General features: G+C 39.3%; 1 pseudogene; it reads left to right on the forward strand.

Annotated features, from left to right (window-relative positions):
• Positions 1 to 8,322: 8,322 nt before the first annotated feature.
• LOC101343501 (beta/gamma crystallin domain-containing protein 1-like) lies at positions 8,323 to 9,266 on the forward strand (annotated as a pseudogene).
• Positions 9,267 to 13,098: the final 3,832 nt, after the last annotated feature.

A 13,098-nucleotide genomic window follows, 5' to 3' on the forward strand; every position in this document is an offset into this window, starting at 1 on the left:
CCACCAGAGCAACAGCCTTCTATAGACTTCTTCACTAGTGTCCATAAATGTATTAAGTCTAATCCCTATAATAAATCTCTCTTTTGATGTCACTCAGGGCAGTTCTACTTCTCTGATCAAGTCAGATGCATACAAGGAGATAGTGAACAAAGAATCATACAATGTACTTATACCACTACAAACTGTGTTAAGGGATTTGAAGGAAGAGTACAAGCTACAATGAGAAGATATGATATGGAGCCTTAATTTAGATTGGGCAAGACTCCTTTGAAGAAGTAATGTTTTAGCTGAGACTTGGAGTTTGAATAGACCTCCCTTGTTGTTACTGTTAGCTGCCATCAAGTGAGCTTCTGACTCATGGCGACCCCAAGCACAAAAGAATGAAACATTGCCCAGCCCTGTGCCATACCCATGATCAGTTGCAAGACTGGACTGTTGTGATCCATGGGTTTTCATTGGCTGATTTTCAGAAGTAGATTTCCAGGCCTTTCTTCCCAGTACATCTTAGTCTGGAAGCTCTGCTGAAATTTGTTCAGCATCACAGAAACACACAAGCCACCACAGTACAACAAACTGTCAGAGGCATGGTGGGTTCAGCATCATAGCAACATGCAAGTCTTTACTGACAGACAGGTGGTAGCTGCATACGAAGTGCATTGGCTGGGTATCAAACTCAGGTCTCCTGCATGAAAAGCAAGAACTCTACCACTGAACTGCCATTGATCCCTGAAAAGACATTAGCCAGTTCATTAGTTAGACAAGAGTAATAGTAGAGTGTGGGGCCTTTGGGGTCTGTCTCATTGGAGGAACTGAAAGACCAGAGTAGCCAGAGCCGAGGTAAGGATGAGGAGAGTGGCAGAGAGGGACTAGTTCTTCAGGGCCCTGTATTCCAGCTCAAGGCTTTGAGGATTTAATCAAACGGGATATGACAACAGCAGATTTCTGTTTTTAAAAGATTACTCTGGCTGCTATGTAAAGAAAATGAGACCATCAATTGCTCATATGTAAGTTCAAGTTGAAACTGAAGAAAATTAGAACAGTCCCTGAGAGCCAAAGTACAACCTTGAGTATATCCCACTTGAATTTAGAGATCATCTCAAGAATAGACTGATGCATTGAACACTAATGACCTAAGACCAGATGAGTTGTGGAATGACATCAAGAACTTCATACATGAAGAAAGCAAGAGGTCATTAAAAAGACGGGAAAGAAAGACCAAAATGGATGTCAGAAGAGTGTCTGAAACTTGCCCTTGAACGTTGAGTAGCTAAAGTGAAAGGAAGAAATGATGAAGTAAAAGAGCTGAACAGAAGATTTCAAAGGGCAGCTTGAGAAGACAAAGTAAAGTATTATAATGACATGTGCAAAGATCTGGAATTAGAAAACCAAAAGGGAAGAACACGCTCAGCATTTCTCAAGCTGAAAGAACTGAAGAAAAAATTCAAGGCTCGAGTTGCAATATTGAAGGATTCTACAGGGAAAATATTAAAGGACACAGGAAATATCAAAAGAATATGGAAGGAAAGCACAAAGTCACTATACCAAAAAGAACTGGTCAACGTTCAACCATTAAAAGAGGTAGCATATGATCAGGAACCAATGGTAATGAAGGAAGAGGTCCAAGCTGCACTGAAGGCATTGTCGAAAAATGAGGTTCCAGGAATTGACAGACTACCAACTGAGATGTTTCAACAATCTGATGCAGCGCTGAAAGTGCTCATTCATCTATGCCAAGAAATTTAGAAAACAGTTACCTGGCCAACCAAGTGGAAGAGATCCATATTTATGCCTACTCCCAAGAAGGGTGATCCAAACAACTGGGGAGATTATCAAACAATGTTATTAATATCACACACAGGTAAAATTTGCTGAAGTCATTCAAAAGCGGCTGCAGCAGTATATCGACAGGGAACTGCAGGAAATTCAAGTCAGATTGAGAAGAGGACATGGAGCCAGGGATATCATAGCTGATGTTCGATGGATCCTGGCTGAAAGCAGAGAATACCAGAGAGATGTTTACCTGTGTTTTATTGACTATGCAAAACATTTGACTGTGTGGATTATAACAAACTATGGATAACATTGCAAAGAACAGGAATTCCAGAACACTTAATTGTGTTCATGAGGAACCTGTACATAGATCAGGAGACAGTCATTCAAACAGAACAAGGGGATACTGCGTGGTTTAAATTTACGAAAGATGTGCATCAGGGTTGTATCCTTTCATCATACTGACTCATTTTGCATGCTGAGCAAATAATCCGAGAACTTGGACTATATGAAGAAGAATGGGGCATCAGGATTGGAGGAAGACTCGTTAAAACCTGCAATATTCAAATGACACAACCTTGCTTGCTGAAAATGAAGATGACTTGAAGCACTTACTGATGAAGATCAAAGACTACAGCCTTCAGTATGGATCACACCTCAACATAAATAAAGGAAACAAAAATCCTCACAACTGGACCAATAAGCAACATCATGATAAACAGAGAAAAGACTGAAGTTGTCAAGGATTTCATTTTACTTTGATCCACAATCAACACCCACGAAAGCAGCAGTCAAGAAATCAAAGAATATATTGCATTGGGCAAATCTGCTGCAAAAGACCTCTTTAAAGTGTTGAAAAGCAAAGATGCCACCTTGAAGACTAAGGTGTGCCTAACTCAAGGCATGGTCTTTTCAGTTGAGTTATGTGCCTGCGATGAATAATGAAGACCAAAGAAGAATTGATGCCTTTGAATTGTGGTGTTGGAAAACAAAATTGAACGTACCATGGACTGCCAAAAGAACGAACAAATCTGTCTTGGAAGAATTACAGCCAGAATGCTCCTTAGAAGCAAGGATGGTGAGACTATGTCTCATACTTTGGACACGTTATCAGGAGGGATCAGTCCCTAGAGAAGGACATCATGCTTGGTAAAATAGAGGGTCAGGGATAAAGAGGAAGACCCTCCATGAGATGGATTGACACAGTGGCTGCAACAATGGGCTCACGCATAACAAAGATTGTGAGGATGGCGCAGGAAATGGCAGTGTTTCGTTCTGTTGTACGTAGGGGTCGCTATGAGTTGGAACCAACTCAACAGTACCTAACAAGAACATATATTTGAAAATGGTCATCTAATTGTTGAGAATTAAGCATTTTGTATAATTCAAAATTCAGCACGTGTCTGCCTCTGGAAAGAAAAATTACATGCCAAAAACCCACAACATGCAGGAAAATAAAGACATGGCCCAAACAAAAAACCAAACCAAATCCATTACTGTCGAGTCAATTCCAACTCATAGCGACCCTATAGGACAGAGGAGAAGTGCCCCATAGTTTTTCCAAAGAGCAGCTGGTGGATTCTAACCGCTAATCTTTTGGTTAGCAGCTGTAGCTCTTAACCACTTCACCACCAGACCTGGCCGAGTTTATTCAAAGCCTGACCATCAACGTGTGTGTTAGGTGGCTTAATTATTAGTCTTGATGAATCACATTGTAATATCATAGATGCCTTTTGCTTTTACACTGTTGGCAAAGTCACTGAAACTGAATTAGGGAAGGAAATCTATATCATGTCAAGATGGTGACTGCAACAACAGAGAGAAGATTATTTGAGCCCAAGCTTAAACAAGTGGCCCTTATTCTGACACACAGGGCTCTTGCCAAAAATCACTAATTCTGCCTTTATTCATCAGATCTTGATTTAGCCACATGCTGATAATTGTGCCTGCAAAAAACATCTTGGTCTAGCAATATAAATGTCTTTCACGGCCTCTGTTGTAGTCCAGATATTTGTTATAGATTTTTCTTCCTTATCAGGAAGGGAGTTTGGGGCCATAGTTCATCAATATCAAATCTGAAAACTATATTTTCCAAAATGACTCTTTTCTAGCTTAAATGGCCAAAAACTGAATCATGCAAATAAAAACAATAGCAGTGTTTATGATAATGATGATGATGATAATAATATGGAATCTGGGGGAGGGAAAAGAAGACTGGCTTAAGAACAAGTTTTAAAAGTGGAAAGGCTTAAGGAAAATACAATTTGTTCGTTTTTTCCAAAGAAAGAAAACTCTGATAATAAAGATGCCTGATAAATATTGAAAAATAGATGAGAAACCCATTGCCACCAAGTTGATTCTGACCCTTTGCGACCCTATAGGACAGAGTAGAACTGCCCCAAAGGGTATCCAAAGAGCAGCTGGTGGATTCAAACTGCCAACCTTTTTGGTTAGCAGCCATAGCACACCGTAGCTCTTAACCACTGTACCACCAAGGGCTTCAAAACCTGTTTTTTCCAAAGAAAGAAAACTCTGATAATAAAGAAGCCTGATAAATACTGAAAAATAAAGAGATGAGAAGCAGGAGGTTATTATAATGGGCCAGATGAGTACCAGGGTTGTGACAGTAGGAACAAAAAGGAGAGTAGATGCAAGAATCTTTGAAAAAGTAGAAGCAACATGATTTGGAGACTGCTGGAATATGAGCAGTGTAAGAGAAATGATGAGTCACTGATGATAATAAGGTATAACCTGAGGGCCCTGGAGAATGGCAGAGATTTTTTTTTGTGAGGAAAAGATATTGAAACTTAATAGCTTTAATGAACAAGGTGATAATTCCTGGCCTCTTTTGCAAATCAACAGAAGAATTGAGACCCTTTTAAAGTATAATAGAATTTCCTTTTTTTCCCCAACATTTAGATGCAGTCAGATTACTCAGCTCAGAGACTATTGAAACCTCAGATGTGTGAGAAGAGAAGGCTTTTTTTTTCAGAATAGCACAATGCACGGACACAGTCCCTCAAGTCCAAATGGGTGTGCCCTCTAATTAGTTTAGACCTTTCATTTTTTGTTGAGTGTGTGGTCTTGGTTTAATTACTGCATGGGGAAAATATTTCAGAATGGAGGCTTCATGACAATGACATGATTGGGATCTGGATTCACATGAATGTACAAGTAGCTGTATCTAAGACAAGCAGCATTATATAATCCTGCACTTGGATGTTCTTTCTATTCAGATTACAGGCTGTTCTTAGTACTCACCATAACTAAGTTTCTTCTGAAAACACATGTTCTGAGGGGGAGAGGGTGTGAGAGAAGGACGACATTTGCTGCCAGCATCCACCTACCTTCACTTATTCCTCTTCTATACAGCACCTCCAATCCCAGCTTGAGTGATCTCTTTTGCACCTCCTGGAATTCTCACTAAATCCTTCCTAGCCTCCCACCATTTCCACACCATCTCCCAGCACTTCATTTCCATTGCTCACCTTCCTCCCATCCCCCCACAGTCTTTCCAACACCCTTCTCCCCCCATCTAATATTCCTGGGCCTTTATCTACTCCTGGAGTTTGTAAGTGGAGAGAAGGTTTCATTATTTATGGGGTTGGCAAGAGAAAAATAGCAACTATTATCTCTGAGGAAAAACTTCTCAGATGGGGGAGTTGTGAACATTCCATTATTCCACTCAGAGTTATAAATAATTGAAAAGCTGGGGCTACGGATTACTGTTTTTAAGCTTACAGCACATGCTTCTGTAGTTTGTTTGGAATGAGTTACTAAGGGATTATAGCACTCAGATATAGGGCCAAAAAGAGAAGCCTTCGGGGCTGGTAGAGTTGTTCTGCTGCATGCGCTCTGATTCTAGTGAGTTTTATATATTTTAGATTTATTTTTCTTTAATGAAGTTGAAAGATCAAGGGAAAAAAATCCTTGGGGCAACAAAACCTACTAACTAATATGAAGAAACATAAATTTGTGTAAAGTACAACAGAGGTAAATTTGTCTGCACTAAAGTACCTACTGAAAAGAGAGGAATGTTTGTTACCTAATCTAAGGCAGCAGGGAAAAGAAACAACAGGTTAGGCAGAAGTGGAGAAAAGATTCAGGCATGACTCAGCTGGAGAGATGGGAAAGGCCTTGCCCCATCTTGGTGGACGAAGGCCTCATAGCTGGCACATACCTTTGCCCTCATCCCTTTCAAATGCAGGCTCTCTGGTGCCAGCTTTGCTTCCACATAAAACCATGTTCCTCCCCATAAATCTTTATTTTCCAGATTTATCCAGAAAGCCTCATTGGGTATGTTGCCATTTTCTAAAAACCCTACTCATCCTTTGAGGCCCACCTGAAGTCTTCCTCAAGGCCTTAGTGAATCACACTATGCTTTTCCTTGGATTTCCATGACTGCTGTCTCCCAGTCATCTTCCTTATCTTTACTTCCTTGTTTACTCACTTTCTTCTCCCACCTCTGAACTTGCCAGAACACCCATGTCCCAAAATTTAGAAATGTACCTTATATTGTCTAACATAGGGTTTGGCAAGTCACAGCCTACAACTGTTTTTGTAAATAAAGTTTTATTGGAACACAGCCACACTCATTCACTTGTCTATGGCTGCTTTTGTGCTCTAACAACAGAGTTGAATAGTTTCAACAGAGACTCTCTGACCCAAAGTCTAAAATATTTACTATCTGATCCTTTACAGAAAATGTTTGCCGACCCTTGCTTTAATGAATTAAGCTGTTAATATTTCACTTGCATGACTACATTTTATTAAGTCTGTGTTTTATTTCTCAACTTGAGGACAGGGGCCATGTCTAACATGCTTTTGTACCCATTCAAAGCTCATATCAGTGCCATGCACTTTGTAGGGTCTCAATAAATACTTAATGATTGAAGAGTTGTGAAACTATCAGCTTTTTTGTTGTTGTTGAAATAAAATTATCTGAGATGGAGCAATACCTTCTCAGAGCTCTTTACCTGAGATATTCCTTTCTATCATCCCAAGGCATCAGGCTACCATAGAGGTTGGGCACAGGTTCAGTGTCAGAGAGCGTGGGGTTTACATCCTGGCCCTGCCTCTTACCAGTTGGGTGACCTTGAACAAGTGCCAGAAGTTCTGTGAGCTTCAGCCTCCTGATCCATAAAATGATGATAAAATTAAGACTTCATCATAGGATTGTCATCAGGATTTTTAAATAAAACAATGTATTTTAAGTATAAGGTATAGTTTCTGGGACATAGCAAACAATCTAAAAATGGTTGGCAATTGTTATTGCCCTAATATAATTGAATCTTGTGCCTTTCCCACTGCCATCGAATCAATTCCGACTCATAACAACCCTATAGGACAGAGTAGAGCTTCCCCCATGGGGTTCCAAGGCTGTAAATCTTTAGGGAAGCAGATTGTCACACTTTCCTCTGTGGAGTGGGAGTGGCATGACTGGGGTGGGAGACAGGGGGTGTGGACTGCACTGAGTGACACTGTCAGAGAGGGTGACATCAGAATGAATGTCTATAAAATTTTGGGGCAGTGTTTCAGCAGAAATTGATTATTTCTTATAAAAATATCCCCATAGTTAGTTATAACAACAAAGACATTTTTTGTAGGCCCAGCTTACATGTATCAGTATATCTACAAGGCTAAAACTGTACGCTGATTTACGTTTTAATGACGTTTTCAGGGTTTAAGTTTGAAATATGGTTAAAAAAATAGTGACATGTTAAAATTAATACAGATATAATCCATTAATGTATCTCATGTAATGGTAAAGTTTAACTTTAAAATGAATATAATTTTGATGTAGTCTTTAATATTTTTACTTTAAATTCTATTGCTTTTCTTATCAAATTTTCACTTCAACCACATGAAACTATGTAAATGTAAATACATTTAGGCTGTGCATACGATATTGTAATTTCAAGGTGTAATTTAATTTTGCTAGTTGTTTATATCACTACTATTGCCATTACATCCAGTGATATACAGGAAATACGATTTACTAGTAACATTAGTACAAAAAGCATTACAAATGATTCTGTATGATCTAGTATGGGAAGAGGTCCATTGGGGGATGACGCCATGAGTTACAGCACTGGGTGACACCAACCTTAGTGACGTCACTGCTGGGTAGCTGGTGGGTTCAAACCACTGTGAGTTCAAACCGCTGACCTCTCAGTTAGCAGCTGAGCTTTTAACCACTGTGCCACTAGGGCTTCTTCTTGTGCCTTTGCCTCCTCCTTTTTCTACTTAATCCAAATTCCTTTAAAATAGAGTATTTTCTCTATATTCCTTGTGTTTTTAATTCTAGGGTTAAAAAGTTGGGGTTCTCTTGGCAGTAAGAGTAGGTGGCAATGAACAGATGGGTTTCTGCTGACTTGATTTGCCTTAATTCTCTGGCCATAGTAAAGCAAAAACTGTTTTGTTCTAGTAATTAATTTAGAAGTTCAATAAAGTAAATAAATTGCCCTTGAAAATGGTAGCCTACAAAGGGATTGAAGGAGGTCCAGCCATTTAAAGGATGAATACCATATTGTGTGCCCAATTCCTGATGGAAAAGTACCAATGTAGCAAAGCAAAAGTAAACATCAACAGCAAACTTGAAGGAAAATTAAGTCCAAAAAGACATTGGAGTGGGTAAAGAGAATGGAATAGTATTTTACTTTGATGATAGCAGTGGTCAACAAAATTTATCACTTCCTCCCTGGAACAACTTTCAAGTATCTTTGTTTTATAGATGTTGAATTTTTAGAACCAACAATTTTTCTTTTGGAAGGAGAAAACTTCAAAGAAAAAAAGATTGAATTTAATGCAGAGACAGCTAATCTCCAGTTCCTAGGATTCCACACAAAGATACATTCTGTTCAGATTATTGGTGGTATATGGATTACTTATGATATTAATATGGTAATCACAGGGGTTGATAGTTTCTAGTGTCACAAGGAGAAGTATCTAATGTTTCTCTGTGACCTTTTGTGCAGAAACAGATTTCTTTCAGACTTCAAAACAAAGCAACAGTGTTCTTGATGTCAACAAATGGAAACTTAGAGGGTTTGAAGCTTCTTAGAATATAGGTTGACACTCTGGTCAAAGGGCCAGGCCCAGTTTAGAGCCAGATGTTATTAGGTTGTCAACAATCATCAGGCAGCTCAAGCATAACAACAATTGTAAGGATGGCAACAACAGGATATAGGTCATGGAGGATGTTGGTGCTGATGATCAAGTTTGGATTTATCAAGAAGAATAGCAGGATGTCAGAAGACTGCTACCTGATGATTGTGGGCAACCTTTTAACATCTGGCTCTAAAGGGGGCCCGGTCCTTTGACCAGAATGTCAACAATTCCAGAGCATGAAGTCGGACAGTAGAATCTACTGTAAATTGAAGCCAAATTTAGTTTCAGGTATTAAAGAGGGTGAATAGTGTGATCCAAATCTCATTGTTCTCAACACTGCCAGCAAAAGGAAGCGGCCACAAGTGTGGGAAGGCATTGTCCTATAAAACTGAATAAAAATGCCGGAGGAATATGGAGGTCCTTCCAAATACCATATTTTTTTAAAGGGGTGGGGGCTGGCAATGCTGGAAAGATGGATCTATTTTTTCTTCAATAATTATAAATACAATAATTCTGAATTTAATCTTGAATAATAATGTCATGATTGGGAGAATTGTCTAATCTTTTCACATGACTATAATAGTTTTGCATTGCATTGGCGATAATAGCATTGCATTGGGCAAATCTGCTGCAAAAGACCTCTTTAAAGTGTTGAAAAGCAAAGATGTCACCTTGAAGACTAAGGTGTGCCTGACCCAAGCCATGGTGTTATCAATCACCTCATACGTATGCATGCAAAAGCTGGACAATGAATAAGGAAGACCAAAGAAGAATTGACACTTTTTGTGGTGTTACAGAAGAATATTGAATATACCACGGACTGCCAAAAGAACAAACAAATCTGTCTTAGAAGAAGTACAACCAGAATGCTCCTTAAAAGCAAGGATGGCGAGACTAAGTCTCACATACTTTGGACATGCAATCAAGAGGGATCAGTCCCTGGAGAAGGACACTATAATTGGTAAAATAGAGGGTCAGTGAAAAAGAGGAAGACCCTCAATAAAATGGGTTGACACAGTGGCTGCAACAATGGGCTCAAGAATAACAACGATTGTGAGGATGGTGCAAGACAGGGCAGTGTCTCATTCTGTTGTACATAGGGTTGCTATGAGTTGGAATCCGATGGCACCTAACAACGACAACATAATAGTTTTAAACAAATAGAATAAAATATTTATCAAGCACCTTCTATGTGCCAGGCTTTGTTTGAGATGCCAGGCCTACATAAATAAAAAATAATCAAATACAAAGTCCTGTGCTCCTTATGGACTTCCATTCTAGTGTCTGCAGTTCAAATCCACTAGCCGATCCTTGGAAATTCTAAGGGGTAGTTCCACTCTGTCCTATGGGGTCACTATGGGTCAGAATCAACTTGACAGCAATGAGTTTGGTATATATATATCTGTATATACAATTGATGCCTTTGAATTATGGTGTTGGAGAAGAATATTGAACATACCATGGACTGCCAAAAGAACGAACAAATCTGTCTTGGAAGAAGTACAACCAGAATGCTCCTTAGAAGCAAGGATGGTGAGACTACGTCTTACCTACTTTGGACATGTTACCAGGAGGAATCAGTCCCTGGAGAAAGATATCATGCTTGGTAAAGTACAGGGTCAACAGAAAAGAGAAAGACCCTCAACAGGATGGATTGGCACAGTGGCTGCAACAATGGGCTCAAGTATAACAAAGATTGTGAGGATGGCGCAGGACTGGGCAGTGTTTCCTTCTGTAGTCCATAGGGTCGCTATGAGTCAGAACCGACTTGACAGCACCTAACAACATATATATATGTTGTTGTTGTTAGGTGCCACAGTGGATTTTTGACTCATAGCAACCGCATTTTGTGACACTAGTTGCAATTCCCATAATGTGTCAGCACTCTCCCCCTTTCCACCCCGGGTTTTCTGTGTCCATTTGTCCAGGTTTCCTGTCCCTTCCTGCCTTCTCATTTTTGCTTTTGGGCAGGTGTTGTCCATTTGGTCTAATATACTTGATTGAACTAAGAAGCATGTTCCTCACGTGAGTTATTGTTTGTTTTGTACATCTGTCTAATCTTTGACTGAAAGGTGGACTTTAGGAGTGGCTTCAGTTCTGAGTTAGCAGGGTTTCCAGGGGCTCTAGTCTCGAGGGTTCCTCCAGTCTCTGTCAGACCAGTAAGTCTGATCTTTTTGTGTGAATTTGCATTTTGTTCCACATTTTTCTCCCGTTGTATCCGGAACCCTCTATTGTGATCCCTGTCAGAATTGTAGGTGGTGCTAGCCAGGCTCCATCTTGTTCCTTGGGCTCAGGCTGGTGGAAGCTGTGGTTCATGTGGTCCATTAGTCATTTGGACTAATATTTTCCTTGTATCTTTGGTTTTCTTCATTCTCGTTTGCTCCAAACATAGTGGGACCAATGGATGTATTTTTGATGGCTGCTTGTAAGCTTTTAAGACCCCAGACACTACTCACCAAAGTAAGACATACAACATTTTCTTTATGAACTATGTTATACCAATTGACCTAGATGTCCCTTGTCCAAATATTGTTTTTGAAGGACATTCTAGTTTTAAAAAATGGAAATACTTAAGTATGTTGACTAAAATTTTGAGATTAATAGTTTAAATTTGAATGACAAAAAGTTAATTTGTGGTAGTTGTTTCCTTCAGAAGTTAAAGGCACATGTAGTTTTCTAATTATACAGGAAAATCAGGCAAACAGAGTAACCAAGCCCATCTTGTCAAACAAAAATTGGAAGCCAAATGATTCTTTAATCATGACAGGCACAGATAGTTGCCTATGAAGATGACCTGGCTGAACTCTCAATTGGAAAGCAACTTGAAGATTTTTTGTTTATTTTGTTTTATCTTGCCTTCCTAAAAGAAGAAATTAATATATATGTCTGAATAAATATAGCTTTACACAATTTCTTATCTTTTTTTTTATGGAAAATTTCAAACAAATACAAAATTGGAAGGATACTTTAATGAATCCTCAGTATATATCACCCAGCTTCATCCACTATCAATAGGGTTGAATACTACTGGCCAATCTTGTTTCATCTATACCCCATCCTCTTAACACCTTTCCACATAATTTTGAAGCCAATTTAAGACATCATTCCATCTGTAAATACACAATTTCTTCTTAAATTTAAAGAGTTGCCACCTGGAACATATAGTTAACCAATTTTTTTTTAAATGTTAGAAGTCTCTCCTGTGTTAAAGTGTGCTTATTGGTTCCCTTGACTTACCAGAGCTTCTAATTTTAGGCCAAAAAATGTAAAAGCACAGTTTCAACCAAGTCTAGTAGTCAGTCTATGAAGGGAAAAGTGGAAAAGTCAAGAAGCTGAAGATCCACTGTCATATGTAGTGGACATATATAATTTTTTTTGTCTGCCTAGTATGTGAATGCCTTTTCTGTCTTTGGAGACATTCTCACCTCGAGGCTTTGTGGAAGGCAGAGTCTCTCTCCCACTGTAGGAACCGAAAATGCCAAAGACTCACTTTCCCAGCTCCCTTCCCTCTAGGGCCACAGCTGTAATCTAGGTTTAGCCATTGAGACACATCTGCCCCAGATTTTAAAAGGGGAGTGGGTGACCCAAGAAGCAGGGACAGAGAGAACCTGTTGCGGAGGCAGCAACTCTGACAGCTAAGTCCATTTGTGGGGGAGGGGGAACATGGAAGGGAAGAAGTGACAGTGGTGCTAGTGTCTGAGTTCAGAGTCAACGTGTATACTGTACTGATAAGTACTCAGCAGTGAAGTCAATGTGGGGCCAGTTTGTTGACATGATTAAGGCTGGGATGCTGGTGGGGTAGCTTCCAAGCTGGTTCTTCAGCTCTGCTGGTTATTCTTTTAGCTATCCACTATCCTTTGACTAAATTCTTTTCTGTATAATACTAGGTTTCTGTTTGTTGCTATCAAGAAATGTGATTGATACATCTGGAGTTTATGCAAAACTTTAAATAAACATGTTAAAGGGACCTAAAACACAAAATGCATTAAAAAGTAAATAAGAGACCAAAAATAACTCAAAGATCACCAAAAAAAAGCCAGTGCAAACGTATCATATTAGCCATTTGAATAATTGTAGAACTCATATGATGATATGTGTTACAGATTGACTTGTGTCCCCCCAAAACTGTGTGTCAGCTTGGCTAGGCCATGATTCCCAGTATTGTGTGATTGTCCACCATTTTGTCATCTGATGTGATTTTCCTATGTGTTGTAAATC

The sequence above is a fragment of the Trichechus manatus genome, unplaced genomic scaffold (assembly GCF_000243295.1).
Source record: "Trichechus manatus latirostris isolate Lorelei unplaced genomic scaffold, TriManLat1.0 scaffold00037, whole genome shotgun sequence".
Taxonomy (NCBI): Eukaryota; Metazoa; Chordata; class Mammalia; order Sirenia; family Trichechidae; genus Trichechus; species Trichechus manatus.